Source organism: Pinus tabuliformis, chromosome 6, assembly GCF_031772625.1.
Source record: "Pinus tabuliformis cultivar Carrire ecotype Pingquan chromosome 6, CPIR1, whole genome shotgun sequence".
In the NCBI taxonomy this organism is placed as follows: domain Eukaryota; kingdom Viridiplantae; phylum Streptophyta; class Pinopsida; order Pinales; family Pinaceae; genus Pinus; species Pinus tabuliformis.
Window position 1 is genome coordinate 1,677,314,289 of NC_142292.1, and position 21,488 is coordinate 1,677,335,776.

A 21,488-nucleotide genomic window follows, 5' to 3' on the forward strand; every position below is an offset into this window, starting at 1 on the left:
AAAACTAACTCTTCAAATTTATTATTAATAATATTTTCAATATTTAAATTAAAAACCGTATATATTTTTTGAAATTAAAATAATTTTATTCATTCTATCATTTCTATATTATTTAAAAAAAAAAAAAATCTAACTTAATTTTTTTTATCTTTGTTAAAAAACAAATTTAATATTTCAATATTATTTTTAATATCTTAATTAAAACATAGGCAATATATATTTTAAATTAAAATGAAAATCTGTTCCATTATATTATATTTTATATATATTAAAATTTTAAATTTAATAACTCATATAATTTTCCTAATTTTCTTTTTAATACTGCTGGATTATGTCATTTCATTATTATACATCATAATTGCTACTAGGTTATATAATTTTATTTTACTGTTAGATATTTTAAAAATTGTGCTATAATGGAAAAAAATAAATTTCATATGTTTTTTCATTGATTTACCGTTTGACAGGAGCGTGTTGGACGTTTTTATCCAGCATTTTTACTTTTACAGTTAAAACAATAAGTAATAATGTTAGGAATCCCATGCTGTAGAATTCAATGCAACTGTCATTCATGACATAGTACTAGCGAGATATTTACTAATATTAGTAAGAGAGATTTAAGGGAGAGTTGCTTGTGTACCGCATTACTTTTTATTTTAAGACAAAAAGAATATAGAAATCCAAAAACCGAGGTGAAATGCAAATTCCAAAACAGTCCAAAGCAAAGAATAATATGTACAATATATATATATATATATATATAGTGCCAAGCGTAAAATGCCCAAAGAACAATTCACCGCGGCCCCGCCGTGTTCGTAGCATCAACGCAAGCGAAGCATTTACGAAAATATTTACAGTTGTGGTCTCTTATCCGACGCGCAGCGATCTTTAAAATCTAGAAATTAGATTCTGGTAGATGTGCAGGCATAACGATGACATAATATTGCACATCAACAGTAACCGACAGAGAGACAAAAACAGAAAAAATGAAGCACAGTGGCCAGTGGCCACTTGTGCCAGATGTAGCGACCCGGACTTCACATTCACTACCATCCACTTGTTCCCTGCCCAGCCCTCAACCATGGGACCCTGGGGTATTCATCTCTCTCGCCCTCACTCTTGTTTTTCACGAACAGAAAATCAATTGCAATCTCCGTGGACCGAGAGATAAGGAAAAGCCATGAGTGCACGGATGAAAGCGAGGCAACCCGCGCTACCCTTTAAGAGAGTCTCATGACTCATCATTTTAATGCTTTTTTCTGTCAAATTGCCACAGTGATGTCGTGGAAGCGAAGAGGTACATACAGGAATAAAAAGAGTTGTTTTTACTAAGATTTTTTAGAATTTATTTTTATGGTTTTCCTGATCTAATTTTTTTAAATTTTGTAGGAATTTATTAAAATGAGATCGATAAATCTGTATAATCAAGTGCTATAGTTATTTTTCAAAATGCTGAATTCATATTTCCATAAAAAATCAATTTAAATAATCCAAATTAAAATTTAACCTCAAATTCTTCCACCAAATTTCTGCAACTCCTAAATAATATGAGAAAGCAACCCTATGACAGACGCATCGAGTTTCACATTGATCACCTGTGCAGTGCCGGCCCTACCCTCGCCTGTAGCGTTTCACGGCGGTCATATTAATGTGACATCACAACGAACTCAGAACGAAACAGAAAAAGTCTGTCTTTTCTTCCCAGGGTTAAAGCCTGCAACTTCCTGTAAAAGGAAAACAGACTTTACAGATCTGCATTACCTGCGAGTGGTAAAACTAAGAAAAATAAACTCGGAGGATATTTGTTTATTTGTTTGTATCAGAGACCAATTTGGCAAAAGGTACCACTCTCTTACATTACTGCTCGACACGTCCTCCATTCCGACTTTTGACATATTATGAAAGGCCTCGAATTTATTAGAATAGTACTTTACAGCCATCCAAGGCAGTGCCGCTGCCCCACCACAGTTCTTTCCCTTTCACAGCGCCTTCGACAATAACATCTTTTTAGCATAATTTTGACTTTGATTCCACAGAACCTGCTCCATTGTCCCATAATTACAGTGCTTTCAATTGGCTGTTGTCCACGTCAGCATGATTTTCTATTGCCTGTCTTGCTCTGCCCAAGTTACGGACTACCACTATGGCGCAACGAGTGGCTTCAAGCCCCTTAATGGACTGGTAGGTGGAATACAAATCATAATGCTATCAAAAATTTGATTTCAATTGGTGGAGGATCACCATATCCCCTCCTAACTCCAATCGCCATCGCCATCGCCATTGAAGTAGGCTTTGAAAATGGTGATCCAATTCTATGTCTTTACTTTTTAGAGGTTGACAAAAACCAGTTAGCTTTACTGTTACTTCTAAATTTAGGATGAAGACATGATGGCATCATGTTGGTAAAAATAGATATGAAAATAGTGAGTTTACTTTTGGTTGCTTTCTTTTTTTTAATTCATTGGGAGCATTTTTGTTTTACAATGGTTTAAAGTTATTTTGAGCTTGAGTATTTATCATTATTAATAACATAATTCAGTTGTTTTGTGTTTTGTCCTGGAAAACAATCAGTTTACTCTTGGCTGTTTTCTTTATTCACTGGGAGCACTTTTGTTTTACATTGTTTTAAAGTTATTTTGAGCTTGAGTATTTATCATTGAGTATTTATCATTATTAATAGCCCAGTTTAGTTGTTTTGTGTTTTGTCGTGAAAAACAAATAGCCCAATTGAGTGGTTTTGTGTTTTGTCATGAAAAACAGGTAGTTTTCTCTTGGTTGTTTTCTTTACTCAATGGGAGCACTTTTGTTTTACAATGGTTTAAAGTTATTTAGAGCTTGAGTATTCATCATTATTAATAACCCAGTTCAGTTGTTTTGTGTTTTGTTGCGAAAAACACTGAGTTTACTCTGGGTTGTTTTCTTTACTCACTCGGAGCACTTTTATTTTACAATGGTTTAAAGTTATTTTGACCTTGAGTATTCATCATTATTAATACCCTAATTCAGTTGTTTTGTGTTTTGTTGTGAAAAACAATTAGTTTACTTTGGGTTATTTTCTTTACTCATTGGGAGTACTTTTGTTTTACAATGGTTTAAAGTTATTTTGAGCTTGAGTATTCAATGGTTTATTTTTGTGTTTTGTTGTGAAAAACAATGAGTTTACTCTTGGTTGTTTTTTTTACTCGCTGTGGGCATTTTTGTTTTACAATGGTTTAAAGTTATTTTGAGCTTGAGTATTCATCATTATTGATAGGGCAGTTTAGTTCTTTTGTGTTTTGTCTTTTTCAAAGTATATTTTTGGATTAATTTTCCATAAAATTTAGTGGAGATTTGTTCAAATTATAAGTTTGAGTTTAAGTTAGGTAGTGTGCACAACCTAGAGTGTTTTAGGTAATGATTCTATTTATGTATTTAAAAACATAATTTAAATAACAAAATATTGCAATTTCATTCATAATTGAATGGTCATATTCCAATGAAAAAGGCCCAAATATAAAACAAAGACAATGATAAAGATGGTGATTGTTACTATCCACTTAAACGGATTTGTTCAAATTTTAAGTTTGAGTTTGACTTATGTATTGTGCACAACTTCTAGGCAATGATTCTATTTATGTATTTAAATACATAATTTAAATAACAAAATATTGCAATTTCATTAAGAATTGTATGGTCATATTCCAATGAAAAAGGCCCAAAAATAAAACAAAAACAATGATGAAGATGGTGATAAGGATGGTGATTGTTACTATCACTTAAAAACCAATTTTCATTTATTGAACTCTTAAGGAAAATGATAAGGAATTATTTGATTTGTTTTAATATTTTGTTTTTATGATTAAAAATATTGAAGAGACTTTCCCAAGTTTTCAGATTTTGATTAGTTAACATGTTGTGAAGATTGTTTATGTTACAAATATTTTGAAGTTAAGATATAATGTGGATATATGAATGAGATTTTATTATTTCTATAATAATTTGTCTCATTAGAATTTATGGAAATTCATTTTTCTTAACAATGTTAATTTTATATTTTTAATTATAACATAAAAAATAGCTATGAACTTATAAACTAATAAAAGTAACTCGTATAATACAAAAATGACCATCAATAATTTATAAAACCTACTAATTAACTTATATAATAAATCCACACACTACAACTATATATTCATGCTAAAAACATAACATGAATGACCTTTCTAAAATAATGGGCATGAAGTCATTTATCTGTAGTTAGAGAGCTAAAGCATACCTAATGGAATTTTGGCATGGTAATTGTCACTCCATTGACTATATTGTTTTTTATTTTTTTTTGGGGCTTTTCATTAAAAATGCTTAAGTGGCAATGACTTGATTTATATTTAAATTAGAATAGAATGTCTGATAATACTATATATTTTTTTTATATTAAGAAACCATGAATTAGGGATATTTATTTCTCTATAGTTTATAAGACTTACATGGCTTCACCTTTTTCAAAGCATAGGCATATAAAGCAGGAGCACAAGCACAAGTATGACATTGAGAGACTTTAAAATTATTAGGGTGATAACAACACCTTACTTTCACTGATCCAACATTATAATTTTTTTTTTTTATATAACTATTATAGTAATGACTAGTTCTATTGGTTAGGGAGGAAAGGCCTCTCTTGGACTATGTTTTTTGTAAAGTTTATTTTTTCTTCATTAATTTTAATGATTGCATCCTCTTTTAAATCACCTTCACAAAAACAATTCATAATCATACACATTGAGAGATTCAAAAAGACACATTCTTCAAATAGGAAGTGATATATGTTTGAATATTTTTCAAACCTTCTTCGTAAGATTATTAATTGTAAAAAAAAAAAAGATCATTATTTTTTTCTTTTTAGTTTAAATATTAATAAGCTTTAAAATTATTTATATCATAATTACCACAAAATAATATGAAAATAATTTCCTTGTAATCATCTCTTTATCTCCCCATAATACTAATATTTCCTCCGTAATATCCTTTTATAATGCTTCATATTAATTTAACCATTCTTATAAATTATAACCTATTATAACCTTAATTTATTCAAATGTTTTCATTTTATAAACTTTTTTGGACATTTGCTTACTTGCCTAAATTGATTTAATTGCAAAGTCAAACTTTCTTATAAAAAATATGGTAAGTTTATTTAAAAAAACTTCAAAATCCCTTAAAATTGGAACTATTTTAATCTTTTAGTAGAATGATTAAATCATAAATTTTAATACTATCAAAATTTTGATTTTCATTCAGGGAGGATCACCATATTCCCCTGCTAACTCCAATCACCATTGAAGTAGGATTTGAAAATGGTGATCCAATTCATTGCATCATTTTACTCTTGATTACTCTCTTTATTCACTGAAAGCACTTAGAAATGGTTGCTTTACATTGTATGATGCATATCTATTTACTCACATGGAGCACTTAAAAATGGGAGTTTACACTGTTAGGGATATATTCTTTATTTACTGGGATCACAAAGTAATTTGTATTTATAGATTTTAAGCTTTTAACAAAATATTATAAGAAGAGAAAATTGTATTTATTGATTGATAATAAATTGAATAATTCCAAATAAGATGCTAGAAATTTGATTTTATTATTCTATATATACTTTTTTTTTTCAAATATTAATAATGTGAATAGAGAGAGTGTTTCACAATCAAAATTCTTACTTATTTTTTTTTAATTAATTTTCAATTAATATAATTTCACTATTTTAATAGCCACTGTAAATTTGTGTAACATTAATTTCCTTCATTTAATCCAATATAAGTAGTTAAACTTTGCTAACTTAAAAATAAGTCATTAAAGAATTTACAAACAAACAATTTTATATAGAGCACATGTTGTGGATAAGTATCTAGCATGTCTTTTTCTTTAATAAAGTTATAGATGTTGAAGTTTTTTTTTAAGCTTAATTACTAAAAATTATTAATAGCTCAATTCAATTATTTTTTGTTTTGTCTTTTTCAAATTATATTTTTGGATTAATTTTCCTTAAAATTAGCTCAACTCAATTATTTTTTGTTTTGTCTTTTTCAAATTATATTTTTGGATTAATTTTCCTTAAAATTTAGTAGAAATTCATTTGAATTATAAGTTTGAGTTATGCACTGTGTATAACCTAGGATTTTGCATGGCACTATTTCCATTTATGTATTTAAAAACATAATTTAAATAACATAATATTACAATTTCACTGAAAATTGTATGGCCATATTCTAATGAAAAAGACCAATATGTAAAACAAAAATAATGATGAAGATGGTGATAATAATGGTGATTGTTACTATCCACTTAAACCAATTTTGTTTGAACTTTTCAGAAAAATGATAAATAATTATTTGATTTATTTTATCATTTTATTTTTATTATTAAAAATATTAAAAACATTCTTAAATTTTGAGAGTTTAATGAGTTAATATATTAAGAAAATCATTAATATTATAAATATTTTGAAATTAAAAGAGATATATAGAAGATATTTTATTATTTTTTTAATTATTTATTTCATTAAAACTTGTGAAAATAAGTTTTTTTAATAATATTAAATTTATATTTTAAATTAATCATAACCTAACAAATAACTTTAAACTTATCAACTATTAAAATTGACTCATATAATATAAAAATGATTTGTATTAACATACTAAAACATTAATAATTTATAAAACCTAATAATTAACTTATGTAATAAATTCTCACATTCCGACCATATATCATGCTAAAAACAACATGAATCACCTAAAATGATTGACATGAAGTCATTTGTTTGTTGTTAGAGAGGTAAGACACTCATTCATTGCACGTCTTTGGAACCGCTATTTTCACTCCCTTTTTCATGTTGTGATGGAGATTAATATTTATGACAATAACTATACACCAAATGGAATCTTGGGCATGGTAATGGTCACTAATTGATCTTTATGATTCCTTTTTTAATTATTTATTGGAGTTTTTCATTAAAATAAGCTATAATGATTTTATTTATATTTAGTATTACAATAAAAATGTTTAATGATATTATAAAAAATATATATATTTTTTTTTGGGTTAAAAAGCCATGAATTAGGGGTACTTATTTCACCAGAGTTTTGAGGGTTTACATGGCTTTTTTTGGACTATGGTTTTTTTAAAGTTTGTTTTTTCTTCATTAAGTTTAAATGATTGCATCATTTTTTAAGTCATTTTCAAAAAAAATTTATAATATTTTACATTTAGAGATTAAAAAATAAATATTTTTGAAAGAGGAAGTGAGAGATGTTTGAATATTTTCAAACCCTTTTAGATATTGATTGTAGAAAAAGAGATTAATCTTTTTCCTCTCAATTTTTCACATTTTTTTCCTTTTTTACTTTAAATATTAATAAGCTTAAAATTATTTATATCATAATTACCACAAAATAACATGAGAAGAATCTCCTTCTAACCATCTCTTTATCCCCCACAATACTAATATTCCTCACTAATATCATTCTTTAATGAGTCATTAGTTTGACCATTCTAACAAATTATAACTTTAATTATTTAAATGTTTTCATTTTACAAACATCTTTGGACATTACTTTTCTAAAATTGTTTTAATGGCAAAGACAAACTTTCTTGTGAAAAATATGGTAAATTTGTTTTAAAAAAACTTCAAAATACCTTAAAATTGAATATTTTTCTAAAGCCGTACTATTGTTTTTTTGTAAGGTTTAACACTTTTTATTATTGCATTAGAGATTTACATGGATTAAAATTAATGGATCTTGGTCTATCCAAGGGGAACCAAACCAAAACCACAAGTTACAAATCTTGAGGTTACTAAGACCTTGTTTTACCAAGATGTTTGAGAAGAAAAATGATCTGTAAAATACGTGGATATTCCACTTGACAAATTCTCACAACAAATATCATAATATTATATTTAAAATCTAAAATTCTACACTATTACAATTTCATTTAGTTTCTAGATCTATAAAATTAACAGTAATTAGTGCATGCATGTAAAAGTAAATCAAGCAGAAAAGTATGTTTGAGAAGAAAAATGATCTGTAAACTACGTGGATATTCCACTCGACAACTTCTCACAATAAATACTATATTTAAATTCTAAAATTCTACACTATTACAATTTTATTTAATTTCTAGATATATAAAATTAACTGTAATTAGTGCATGCATGTAAAAGTAAATCGAGCAGAAAAGTAGAGAACGACAAAATAAGCTCAGACACACATAATACATAAGAGAAAACCCAGTTGGAAGGTGAGGCCACTTCACTCTCCTTCTCTATGTGGAAATATGGAAATATGGCTGCAGATACAAAGAAGTAATGCTTGTGGCCCGTGGGCTGCTACAGTGCACAAATGCTCTCTGTGTGCTCTACCTCCTATCTCTCCTGACTATCTTTTCTCAGCTATGGAACAAAATGCTCTCGAAAGAATGGAATGCCTCTTCCTCCTAGTGGCCCGGTTATAACACAACTCGATAGCCTACTAGTGGTTAAGTTTGACTACATCAACTCTTAACTAGAGTTACAAAATAGAATATTCTAGAGTCTTTTATATCACAAACACATGGCTAGCTCATTTTCCATGAATAATGGGAGCTGATGTGGAATCCTCCTGAACTATAGGTGTGAAAACAAGAAGGTTAACTTCTGAGTGGCATAGATTTTGCATACTGACTCTCATTGATGCGATTCATGTGCCATTAGAAAGCTATTCGTGTGTAGAATAACATGAAAAGGTGCTATGCTTGGGTGGAAAATTTTTACCCCCAGAAAACGTTGTTTGATGCCTCAAAACGATCCTGGAAGGTTTCAGACCTCGTTTCGCCAAACTAGGTCCTGCTGGTAAAAATGGTCTTATGAGATGATTCCTCCACTTTTTCCACTCCACATGCATCAATATGGATGAAAAACAATATAATGATCCAACTCGGATCACAAAACAACATAGAATTGGGCATTACATTCTGCAAAACATACTAATAACTCATTGCATAGTAATGGATAGAGGTGTGAATCAAAATAAACCAAAACATGTCCACAATCAAAGCCCTTTTGGAGGTGGAACTTGGCTTGTAGATGGCGGCATTGGTTCCTCGTCATCATTAGATACTTTCCAGCCGACAAGCCTAGATATAGTCTCACGTTGCTATGTTTTAACAAAAGGTTTGAAGGAGCAGGGGAACATGCAGACTCCACTCTAGATCTGAAGGGGTATCGTCCATATAGAGCCCAAGATTGGCGAGCTTATTAGAAAGTTTGTCGCCACTTCTTCAGACGTGACAAAGAAGGGGACCTTGAATTTTCGAAAGGAAAGAGGCAACCTTTGAAATCCAAGATTCAATCCTCTAGTTGCTGTAAACTTTGGAGGGAGGGGTGTCGCATTGGATTTTCCTTAAAATTGTGATAGTCAACTATGAGTCTCTTTCAGTGAGAAGTTTATGGTAGGCTCTGTGAAGTGCTATCACCATTCCTTATTTTAGGGCCCAAAGATTTGTAACATTGTTAGTGGTGTACCCAATCACTCCTGCATAGATGTGAATAATTTGTCCTTGGTAGTTGTGAAAAGCTCCACCATACCTCGATTTTCAGAGGTTGCCTTTAGAGGCACCATCAAATTTTAACTTGAACTTTAGAGGAGGGGGAGTCCACTCAAATATACTGGAGGGTGCCAAAGCAGTGGGAGAAGTTGAGGAGAGAGAGAGCTAGGAGGAGAGGCCTAGAGTTATTAAGATGAAGTTCTCTCTGAGACAAAATTTTCAGTATTGCAAGGACCAATTCATGATGGATATAGTTTATCTTACTTTAATCAAAGTTAATTTCCAAAAAGATTTGATCTTAGAGGAGACATTCTTGAAAATTAAACTATTATGTTCCTTCCAGAGTTCTTATACAACAAAGCTTAGGAAGAGTTGTTAGGATCTATTTAGAATAACATTTTGGAAGGGAGAGCCTCTCTAGTTTTCAATTGTGGTTTCAATGTTGTTGGATGTCTTATCTACTTTCTAAAACCAAGTGGAAAGTTGATCCCAAAGGGTGGAGGAGATAGAGAAAGTATTGAACATGTGGTTAGAGTCTTCATTGTTAATGTAACAAAGATGACATATCGGTGGGGCCTTGAAATCCCATGTTTTGAAGCTAGTCCCAAGTGAGTTTATTATTCCAAAGTAATAAGGTGATTTTTGGCTAATGCCCGAGATTCCAAAATTTTTTCCATTTACTTGGGGGATCAACACACTTTCCATGAGTGAGAAGGTGACGAGCCTCTTTGATGCATAAATTTCTAGAAGGCTGATAAGTCCATCTTAGAATTCCATCTCCAATCTGATGTTCAATATTTCTTTTTCCAAGTTCCTAGGATAACAATGCTACTTCATCAGGGTGTTGTGCAATATATTTTGAATAATTTAGTTTCCATGAGCACCATTGAGAATAAGGGGGGAGGGTCCCAATAGTGGGAAACATGAGTAAGACCCCTTAAGATGAGATTATTTTGAACAAGTTGGGAGTGCTCTTTGGATGAGATCTTTGGCCATTGATTCCAACATTCCTCCCAGAACATAATAGTCTTTCCATCCCAAATATCCCATTAGTTGTGATCCTAGATCATATTCTTTTTACTCCATGAAACATTCCATATGTAAGATCCCTTGATTTCTCCTATCATTCAAACAATTTGAGAGTCTAGGACATCGTTATCATATTTGTTCTTCCAGTTTTTTCTCCAAAGAGCAGTTGGATTCTTGAGACAACACCACCAGGTCTTGGCACTCAGGTCTTGAGTTGTAATATTTGGATCCCTGAGCCCAAGTCCTCCATTTATTTGGGGTTGACACAACTTGTCCCAAGCGAAAATCACCCACTTTATTTCTCTTTTCATTCGTCCCCAGAGGAAGGATTTGTGCATATTTCTATTTTTTTTTTGGATGGATTTGGTAGCAGCTAAGGCTGAGAGAAGGTATATAGGCATGGATTGAAGGACTGACTTAAGAAAAGGGAAGAATCCCATAAGGTTGAGAGCTCTGAAGGTCTAATAAGAAAGTTTGGATTCAAATTTTAGCAAGAGGTCTTCCCAAACATATTGTCTGGGAGGGTTAGTAGTGAGGGGAGCACCAAGGTATTTGGATAGAAGGGAGATATTTTCAAAACTAAGTAAGTGAGTGACATGCATTTATACAACAAGAGGCATATTAAAGAAAAACAACTGGGATTTGAAGTTATTGATGGAGGATTTCGAAGCACAAAAGAAAGAGTGAAGAATGTGCTTTATTATCATTACTTCTTGGAAAGAGGGGTGCTCCATTAGGAAAGTATCCTTCTCCATGAATTGGTCGTGAGTAGAGGAGAGGGAGGGGGATCCTATAGGAAGGCCTTTTAGATGCCCCTGAATAAATGAGGCTTTGATGGTGCATCTAAGGCCTTCAGGAATGAGAAGAAAGAGGTAAGGGGAGATCAAGACACCTTGCATGATTCCTCTCAATGGGGTGAAGGTTGGAGAGGGGGATTCATTAATAAGGATGAAGAATCAAGTCTTAGAGATGAGAGCCATTATCTAGTGGATCCATCACTTTCTAAACTAAAAAGATGTTAGGACATGGTAAATGAATTGTCGGCTTACTGTGTTGAAAGCTTTGGACATATCTAACTTTATGATTATTCCTATATTTTTGGAGGTCTAAAGGTACTAGATCATGTTCAAGACCCAAAATAATGTTGTCCAAGATTTTCTGACCTTCCATATAACTTGTTCGCTCATGGGAGATGAGGGAAGGAAGGAGAGGCTTGAGGCAATTAACAATTATTTTAGAGATAATTTTGTAGATGACATTACAAATTGTAATGGGGTGAAAGTATGATGACTAAGATGTCTTGGATGACTTGGGAATCAAGGTATGAAAGTAGCATTAAATGCTAAAATAAGGGAGGCAAATCACCAAGATTCTTCCAAAATTTGTCATATATCTTTTCCCAAAATTTTCCATCAGTCCTGGTAGAATTGAGCTATGAAGCCATATGAACCCAGAGATTTCCCTTTTGACATAATGACTTCTTTGAGAAGAAGAGAATTCTTTTAATCGATGACTAATTTGGGAATGTTTTCGGTGACTTTAAATTGAAGGCCTTCTATCCTAGATTGGCTCTGTGAGGAGGGATTGAAAATGATCCTCAATGGTTTGAATAATTTTTTTGTAAACTTCTACTCTTTTATTCTCGGAATTTTGGATGTGGAGGATGTGATTCTATTGTATGTGGTTGATCATAGATTTGTGAAAGAATTTGGTGTTCCTCTCTCCTTGTTTTAACCATTGAACCTGCAATTTTTGTTTCCAAGAAATTTCTTGTTGGGTCAACCTTTCCTCAATTTGAAAATGAATAAGAGTCACCTTGGATGATAGTTCCTTTGAATGACCTTCGCATATAATTGTTAAACAAAGGTAATTTCCTTCTCTAGTTTTTGTTCATTTGTGAAGATATTACCAGAGCTTTGTATATTCCACTCATCGAGCTTTTGCTTAACTAATTTTAATCAATGCTAAAATCAATACATTATATTTCTAGAAATGAAACTAGACTCTTGCCACCAAGTCTCCATGCTGGAGATAAATTCTAGGTGTTGAAGCCAAAAGGCCTCAAATCTAGATGGCTTGTTCCATAGTGAGAAAGACTAGTTGAACAAAAGGACCATAGGCTAGTGATTAGAGCCATGGTTGGAGAGGACAGAGGCTTCAAATTTTATGCCAAAAAGAAAAAGAGGCTTACAAAATAAGAATTTATCAAGCCTATAGGAAATTTGGGATGTTCCTTCCCTCTTGTTATTCCAGGTAAAAGTATCATTGGATGTATTGAGGTCAATTAGATTGGTTTTGTTAATGAATTCACTAAATGAGTGGGACTCCTCCTCTAGTCTTCGGATCCGTCCTTTTCTCTCCTAAAGGGATCGAAGAAGATTGAAATCCCCACCTGGGATCCTATTGTAGGGAAAATCCAACGGCCCCCCATCTTTGAATTATTGACTCAAATAATGGGGACCCTTTCCATTAATTTTTGGCTAACACTTTTATTATTTTTATTTAAGTTAATTGTCTTACAATTTTGTCATTTTTTCATTTTCATCAGATTTCTATATTGATAATTTCATTGAATTCGAATTTTCACTAGCTTTCCATTGATTCTTGTTTCGCTTCATTTGGTCAACCGATTTGTAAATGACACTACTTTGAACTTTGATCATTTTCGCGCCTGCACTAAAAAATGTAAAGAAATGTATGATATTTCAATTTTTGCAATTAACATAGGCATTCATTATGAATATTAACTCTCAGTTAATTTTTACTAATTCTTTCATTTTTCACTAACGATCCTACAAATTGACCCAGCTAAATTGTATAACAGATGAAAAAAGTTTCAGGATCTTGGTGATTTACTCTAATTTGTTATTTTAAAACAAATTGCCAAACCCAAAATCCCAAAATTGCAAAGTGGTTGTAGTCCAATTTGTAGGATTGTTAATTCACGTGGGCCCCACTTCACATCCCTTCTTTTCCTTCCAAAAAATTGTGATCTAAATTTTTTTCTATAAAAAATTGCAATTGCAATATTGTGATAAATCACATATCGCAAAGTTCATTATGCATTAATTTATTGGATTCACGATTTCAAAAAATGTGATGATGTTCTTTATTTTTTAACAAAAAGTTTTCACCTTATGCATCATGTACTTCCACCTTACCTCACCCTCACATCACCTTATCCCTCCATCCACCTCATCCTTATCACTCCACCCTTCATTGTTGACTTTCCTTATTCCTCCATAACCCTTCACTCCTTATACCTCTCCATATAACTCCACTCATCAGGGAATGTGGGTTTTGTTTTAAATATTTTGAATTTTGGTCTTTGGTTCATTCCAATGGTTTGTATTTTAAAGTTTTTAATAAAATATTATATTTGTATTATAATAATTATATTATAATTTGAGTTATAATATTAATATATTTTAATTAATTTTTAAAAAATCATTTTTATATTAATTAATTTATGTTAATAATTAATAATTTTGTAATTACAATTAATTAGAATTAATTAATTAATAACTATAATTTAGTTTAGGATTAGAATTTAATTAAAAAATTCTGATTTTTAGCCGAGGCAATAAAAATTTCCAGAATTCTGGCAATTTTAATATGCTAACTTTAGAATTTCATAAATAGAGTTTTACTTGGCCAAATGAGGCCCATGACAGCTCATTTGAAAGATAAAATGGAGAATATTTCTGAAGTAGTTTCATTTCCATATTTGATCATTTATTGGGTCTAAAATCCAACAGAAGGCCAAGTTACGAATTTTTAATAAAGTTAATTTCCTGCACTCTTATTTGCCCACAACTTCTTCTGAGTGCAGATCTATTCGTCAATGATCTTTTTGACCAATTAAATCTTCACAAGAATCAATAGAAAATTCAGATTTATTTTATTTTCATTTACGTAATTAAGTTTTGATTGTATATATTATAATTCCAGATTTGGCATTTTGATTTTATTTTTGCATTTTAATTTTGTTTTGATTTATTTTTGTAGGAAAACAGTTGAAGAGATGAGGAGAAGAAGATCTCAATGAATGAGAATGCTCCTGCAATAGAAGAATGGAATTTTGGGCCAATGAACATTGATGTAGTAGATTTATTCTTCAACAAACTTTCTTGTTGAGAATTCTTTTGTATATATTATAAATAGCAGGTTGTAAAATGTATTAATGGCTTCTCTCTTCTGCAATTATGGAATTCTGAAAGCACTACTGTAATAGGGATTTAGAGTTATAGGTGAGAGGAGAGAAAATCTCAGATCTGGGGATTATTGAGGATTTTTCTTTTGCATTCTAAGTTATGTATGATGGGCAGAGCTTGCACTACTGCAGATCTTGTTGTAGCAACAAAAGTCCAAAGATTGTAGAGGACCATTGGAGACAAAAGCCAGAGAAATGGATTCAATAAATTGGTATTTCTAATAATATTGTTTTAAATACTAGTTTACTTTTATGATGGAAAAAATGTGTCATTTTATTCATATTTGTGCACTATTATCGATATGAATAATTTGTCTCAATCATATGTTATTATTTATCTCTGCTCTTATGAGTTGAATTCTGATTTCTAAGTAACTATTTACTTAGAAATCTGTCTTTTAATATTGATTTAACAAATAATGATATGTTGTGAACTATTTCCTCATAGTATAGTTTAGTTATCCAAATTATTGATTTAACAATCAATATCATTTTGTGAACTACTTCCTAAATGTTGTTGATTGAGTAGTTCAATTAAGAGGTCTTTGAATAGAATGCATTTTGGTATTCATAATGTTAGTTAATTGAACTACTTCGTTAGCTTGATATTCATTATAAGCCAGACATATTTAAATCCCAATCATTTAAATATCTTTCTCTCGGTTGGGTTAGATCTATATCTGCCTAATTGAGATGGGATTAGGATTTAGTTCCTTTTGCTTGCATTTTAGAATAATTTTTCATTTAGAGTAATCATACATTCCTAAAAGTCCTCTTCACAAAGAGGAAAACTTTAGTTGTCGTTTGGTTGAGCCTTAGATCAACTTAAGGATCACTTTCTTACCTTATCCACAAGAGGGATGATTTGATGTATCTTCTCCATTGGTGGATGAAAGTCATATTTTAAGCCGTTGGAGATTGAGAGAAGGTAGCTGGACCTAATTAAACCAACCGGAACCACCATTTCAAATAGTAAAGGAGTTGCTTTAAGGTCTGGATCGGGTGGTCATCCCCAATGTTGTTGCAATGAATTTCGAGGCATCAACAGATCTAAGGGTGACAACCAACGAGCTTAGTAGAAGTGAAGAGGTGTTGAATAAACACTCTTTTATCTATATAGGATTGGGGCCCATAAACAATGGAGATAAATCTAGACTGAGAAGAACCAATGGATTGAAAAAAAGTAATGAGGATTCTTGGAAGGGAAAAGGAGTCTTTCATTGAAACAATGGTTGGATTCCAGATAATGGTTTGGCCTCTTGAGGGACCTTGGGCAAAGTGAGCTAGGAAGGTGTTGTTTTTCCAAATATGGTTTAGAATTCTACTAAGAGTTTCAAAGGAGTATTTAGTCTCCTGAAGTAGGAGGATATCAAGATTGTCCTTGCATATTTTGTTCTTCAGGAGTCTCTATTTTTATGTTTCATTGAGACCCCGTGCATTCCATGTGATTATCTTCATCATTGGAGATGGGGTGTGGGGTGAAATATGACATGCATTGGAGCAACTCTGCCTGTGTTGACTAGATGGTCACTTAATTCTTGGATCAACTGAAAATTAGTTTTTCTGCCTTTTTTTCTTTGGATCTCTTGAGGAATTCAAAAGGTATTGGGAACATTCTTTTTATTCCATGGGTTGTTTATGAGGTAGTGCGAGGGGAGGGAGTACTTGAATTTTGAGTTTGCTGAAGAAGGAGGTCCTTATGCTGAGAAAAAGCTCTCATGACCATCTAAACCTGTTCTTTTGGGATGGTTGTGTTTCCATTCTTCTATTAGGGCTTGCAGTTAGACATTTCCTAGCTACATATATTCAATTTCATTTATCTCTAGAGGGTCTTGTGCATCATGCTCTATTTCATTGTCCTCGCGGGATTCTTTAGAAACAAGCTTGTTTTTTTGTTACCTCAGCTGCTAGATGCTTTGATTGAGGAGGCTCTTGTTGTTTTGCCACATTTGTTTCTTTGATTTCTAGAGCCTCAACCTCTTTAGATAATCCTTGCAACATTGTATAATGATTTTGGCAAAGATCCGCAAATGCTACTTTTTTCTTTGCAGGTTTCTTGGAGACTATCCTTTTGTTGGTCACTTTAGTAAAGTCTCCTTGATTTTCATTCGAGCTTGTAGTTTCTGTTTGTGGTGGGTTGTTTGCTAGGAAGTTCGAGAAGCGATGTTCATGTTCCTAGCAATGACGAGATTAAAAGGGGATTTTATCATAGTCTATTGGCTTCTCCCAAATGATGTGCTAACTACTCAGATGAATGCTAGCAAGAATCGGTTTGGATATGTCTAGATAAACACGGAGGAAAACATATGAAGTATATCTCCCCTTTTTTTATGCCTAAGAGCATCACAAAGCACCCTATTTTGTTTCCAATGTGTTCAAGGATCTATGGATCCTAGAAATCCAGAGGGAGAGAATAAATACGGATCCAAACCAGAGCATAGGAAAAATCCTCCTTCTCTGGGTTGAATCTCAGAACCCATGGTTTCATGAATGACCCAACAAAATTCATGAAATAGGGACCTCCTTGGAAGATTCGATCATAATATTTTTGTTGTTGAAGATGGCTATGAAAAAACACAAGATCCTAATTTAAGATCCATATCTCCATTCAAGATCCAGTTCTTTCGAATCTAGTTGAGGAGAACATGCTCAAGCAATTAGGGTCCGATGAATTTGCATATTATCATTTGTTCTCACGTGTTCCACTATAGCCCCAATTTTCTCTAGCTGAATTCACAGAAGAGGGGTTTTAGTTATTTGGGGAATACATGGACCTTTTGGTTTTGTTGGGGCTAAATCTGAAGCATCCACTTTGTTTTCTTTCCTCGTTGCCTAACAACTAGAACTTGGATCCATCAAGATTTTTTTATTTTTGGAGGGATTGGATTTTCATGCTGGTTGGGCATTTGATCTTCCAACTACTACATTTTGAAAGGAGGGACCTCCTCCCTTCACTCCCTCCCCCTCCCCATGGGGACACCATTAGTGATAATCAGACTGCAAATTGTACCAAGATTCAGAGCCGTGGAAACCCTAGCCATAGTTAGCTACAAAGTGGGACTATCTTAATCCTCTTCAATATAGCTTATTCTTTAGTACTTGCTTAATAATAAAGTCACACTCTTTTGTAAAAAATACTATCAAATAAAAATTTAGGAAAACATTTTGGAATTCTTTCAAAATTAATTATTTATTGAAATAGAACACTTTTATTTTTCTTCAATAAATATTACTTTTATAACTTTATTTTTTTAGAATTTATTTAACTTCAATTTTTGAACTCATTTAATAAATTAAGTTGTATAAATCATCCATATAATTTACACTTACACCCTTCCCTTATGATCTTTATAAACAACCACTATGCTTTTAACTAATTTATTATGATTACTACATTATATATACTAAATAACATGTTAGATTGAATCCAAATTACTCCTATATCCCATGTACTCCTATATCCCATGTACTCCTAACATGTTAAATTGAATCCCAATTACTCGTGAATCCCAATTACTCCTAAGTATCTTAGCCAATTATATATTAAAATTTGTAATTTATAATTTTTATTCAATATTTTTATTTCTTAATAATTCTATATATGCATTAACAAATTTGAAATAGATTAATACTCATTCACTAAACTTGAATACTTTATTTATACCATGTTAAACATGGTATATATTAGATAACATGCCCGTGTGACCCACACACACACACATATATATATATATATATATATATATATATAATATAGTTTATTTACTCAAACATTAAACTATAATTCAATAACATGTCCTTGTGATATTATTAACTGTAATTTAATCTCTCTTAAAATAACTCTTATTAACATAACATTGTTATCTATATATAAAAAATATCATTTTTTAAAGTTTAGTTATAAATTTAAATTTTTTATTGTATGATCCATAATATATAGATTCTATTACAGATGCTTCATGTGTTGAAATATTTCAAATTTCTTTTGAGCGAAAAACTCATTATTTAAATGAAAATGAGGTTATGATCTTTGGTTTTCAAAATGTTTTCAACCACTTCTCATATTTTTTAAGTTCATAGTTTTCATGTATATTTAAAAAAAGACATTTCTACCAATATATTGTTTTTTTTAATTATTTTTTTATATATTTTATGATTCATTTTCTATCAACTCCCTTTTTAAATATGAATTTAATTATTAGCAAATTCTATTCAATTTTAACCTCTTATGTTTTACCTAATATATGTACTTAATTAATTCAACAAATTAAACCTGATCTCTTAGTGTTATCATAGCTCGTTGATTGATAACTATAATTAATTCAGTTCGTTGGTCGATAACTAGAGTTAAGTCTTCCACTAAACTTGAATGGCTTCACCACAATGATCCATTATATATGATTCTTCTTCTTTCTGCTATACATTTTTCTCTTTCACTGCAATGATACATTGTATATTTTATATTCTAGAAACTTATATATATAAAATAAAATATCTTTGATCCGAGGTTTGATATCCTTAATTTTAAAACAATTAATAACCATTAATGTTACATTATATATAATATAATATATAGAGTAAATCAAATATTTATATCCTAAAAACTTATATATTAAAATGCCTTTTATTCTTACTAAATAAATATTGAATCTTAATTGCATTAATCTTAAGAATGATGTTTGATATCCCTAATTCTAAAAAAAATTGTTTAAATATTTTAAATTTATTTTTACTGCACTTCTCTTTTCTTTGTGATGCTCTTTTCTTTTCCTATTTTATGCAAGGCAAATATGATTTTTTTATAGTATTTTTATTTTTATTTTTTTATTATTATTATATGTATTATTATTATTTATAGTTATTTAAATTTGATGAAATATTATATTTTTGATTTGTAAATTTTCTTACTCTTAAAATATTATTGAAATATTTAATTTATAACTTAATTTAAATTATTTTAGTTTTATATATAATATTCATATAAATTTATGCTATTTAATATGAATACATTGAAATATTTTAGTTATGGTTCACACTAAAATATTTTTGTTTTAAATATTACATGTCAACATTACATATTATGTAATATCAATAATATTATTTTTACATGCCATTTATAAACCCCATGTTAAGTAGTGAAGAATTATATCTGTGCATCCTAAAAGGTAAATCATTTTTTTTACTTTCAATTACTTTATCTCTATGTATAAAGTTGAGGTAAAATTAAAGTGGAAATTGAAGTATTTTATTTATGGTTGACAATATTTTTTTTTTAAATATTATTGTTTTTTAATTTGTTAATGTAAGTATCATTTTATTATTAGTCCCCATCCAAGCAAGACTCTAGTAATCATTTTGTAGTTTGATTGCTATTAATTTAGCTTTGACTTATACAAAACTTAATGTTAAACTTTAAAAATAAATGATGTATTTTTTATTATAATTAAAAATAATAATTTATAAACATTTGATTGGACAAACATTTGATGTCTTATTTCAACCTTAATGCCATATGTCGTAGTCTCACCGATAAACTCTGCTAACTCTGATAATTTTGCAGACTAACAAATATGGAATGTCATATGTACATCATTGTGAATGCATCAACCTTAATCTCGTGATTTAAGGTTGAATCTAAGGTGGTCAATGCACAAACTAAAGGAAACTGGTACACGACAAGTGCCGAAAAGTCGACATCCATGAAAACACTAGAGATGATACAAGTGAAAAATGTAAACGGGGTTCTGGGCCAAACCCATAATAGGTCATTGATATGACATTATCTGCATACAAAACATTAATAGGATCCATTATAAAACTGGAGCTATCTGTTTGTGTAGGGTTAATTCAACAAATTTGTTCAATACCAAGTTAGTGTTAGAAAATAATATTTAATTTCTATTTATTAGTCTATGTCCATGCAAGACTCTAGCAATCAATTTGCAGTATAACTACTATTAGTTTATCTTTGATTTATGCAAAACCTAATGTTAAACTTTAAAACAAAATAACGCATTTTTTTATGATATTCCCTTAATGGTCACATGATTTCTTTACACATAGTTTATGTACAAGAATATTGAAGATTGGGTTGTCGGGCAATGGAAACAACACAACTAAATAAATTCTAATGTTCCTGCTAGTATCATATTTGACAACTGTTGTTTCAATTTTTCTTATTTATTTATATATATAGTTAATGGGCAGGGATTTCAATGCATCCAACAACACTTGTTTTATATGTAACGTTATATGGCAACATCTCTCTCAACATATCTCTCATGATGGGATGTAGAGGACCTTTGATGCAATAAAGCATACATCAATGGAATTATTAGACATAAATTTTCAAATAAATCATTTAACCACCATAAAAAAAGAGAATGAGAATAACTATTGTAACTTTGAAGCCCGTGAGAGGCAACTCAATTGGCAAGCTCCATGAAAATGAAACATTATGTAACAAGAAATTTGAAGTTCGAATCCTGTTAACTTACCCGTGTCTATGGAAAGGACATATATCACACGAGTCCCAAACTGGCCGAGTTGTCAATTCCTGTAATCATAAAGAAAAGCATATGAAAACCATAATATATGTATGTATGTATATTACTATATTAATTTAATGTGGATTACAATGAGTCACTCTGATCTCTCCTTAGAGACGAGAGAGACCTTATTTTAA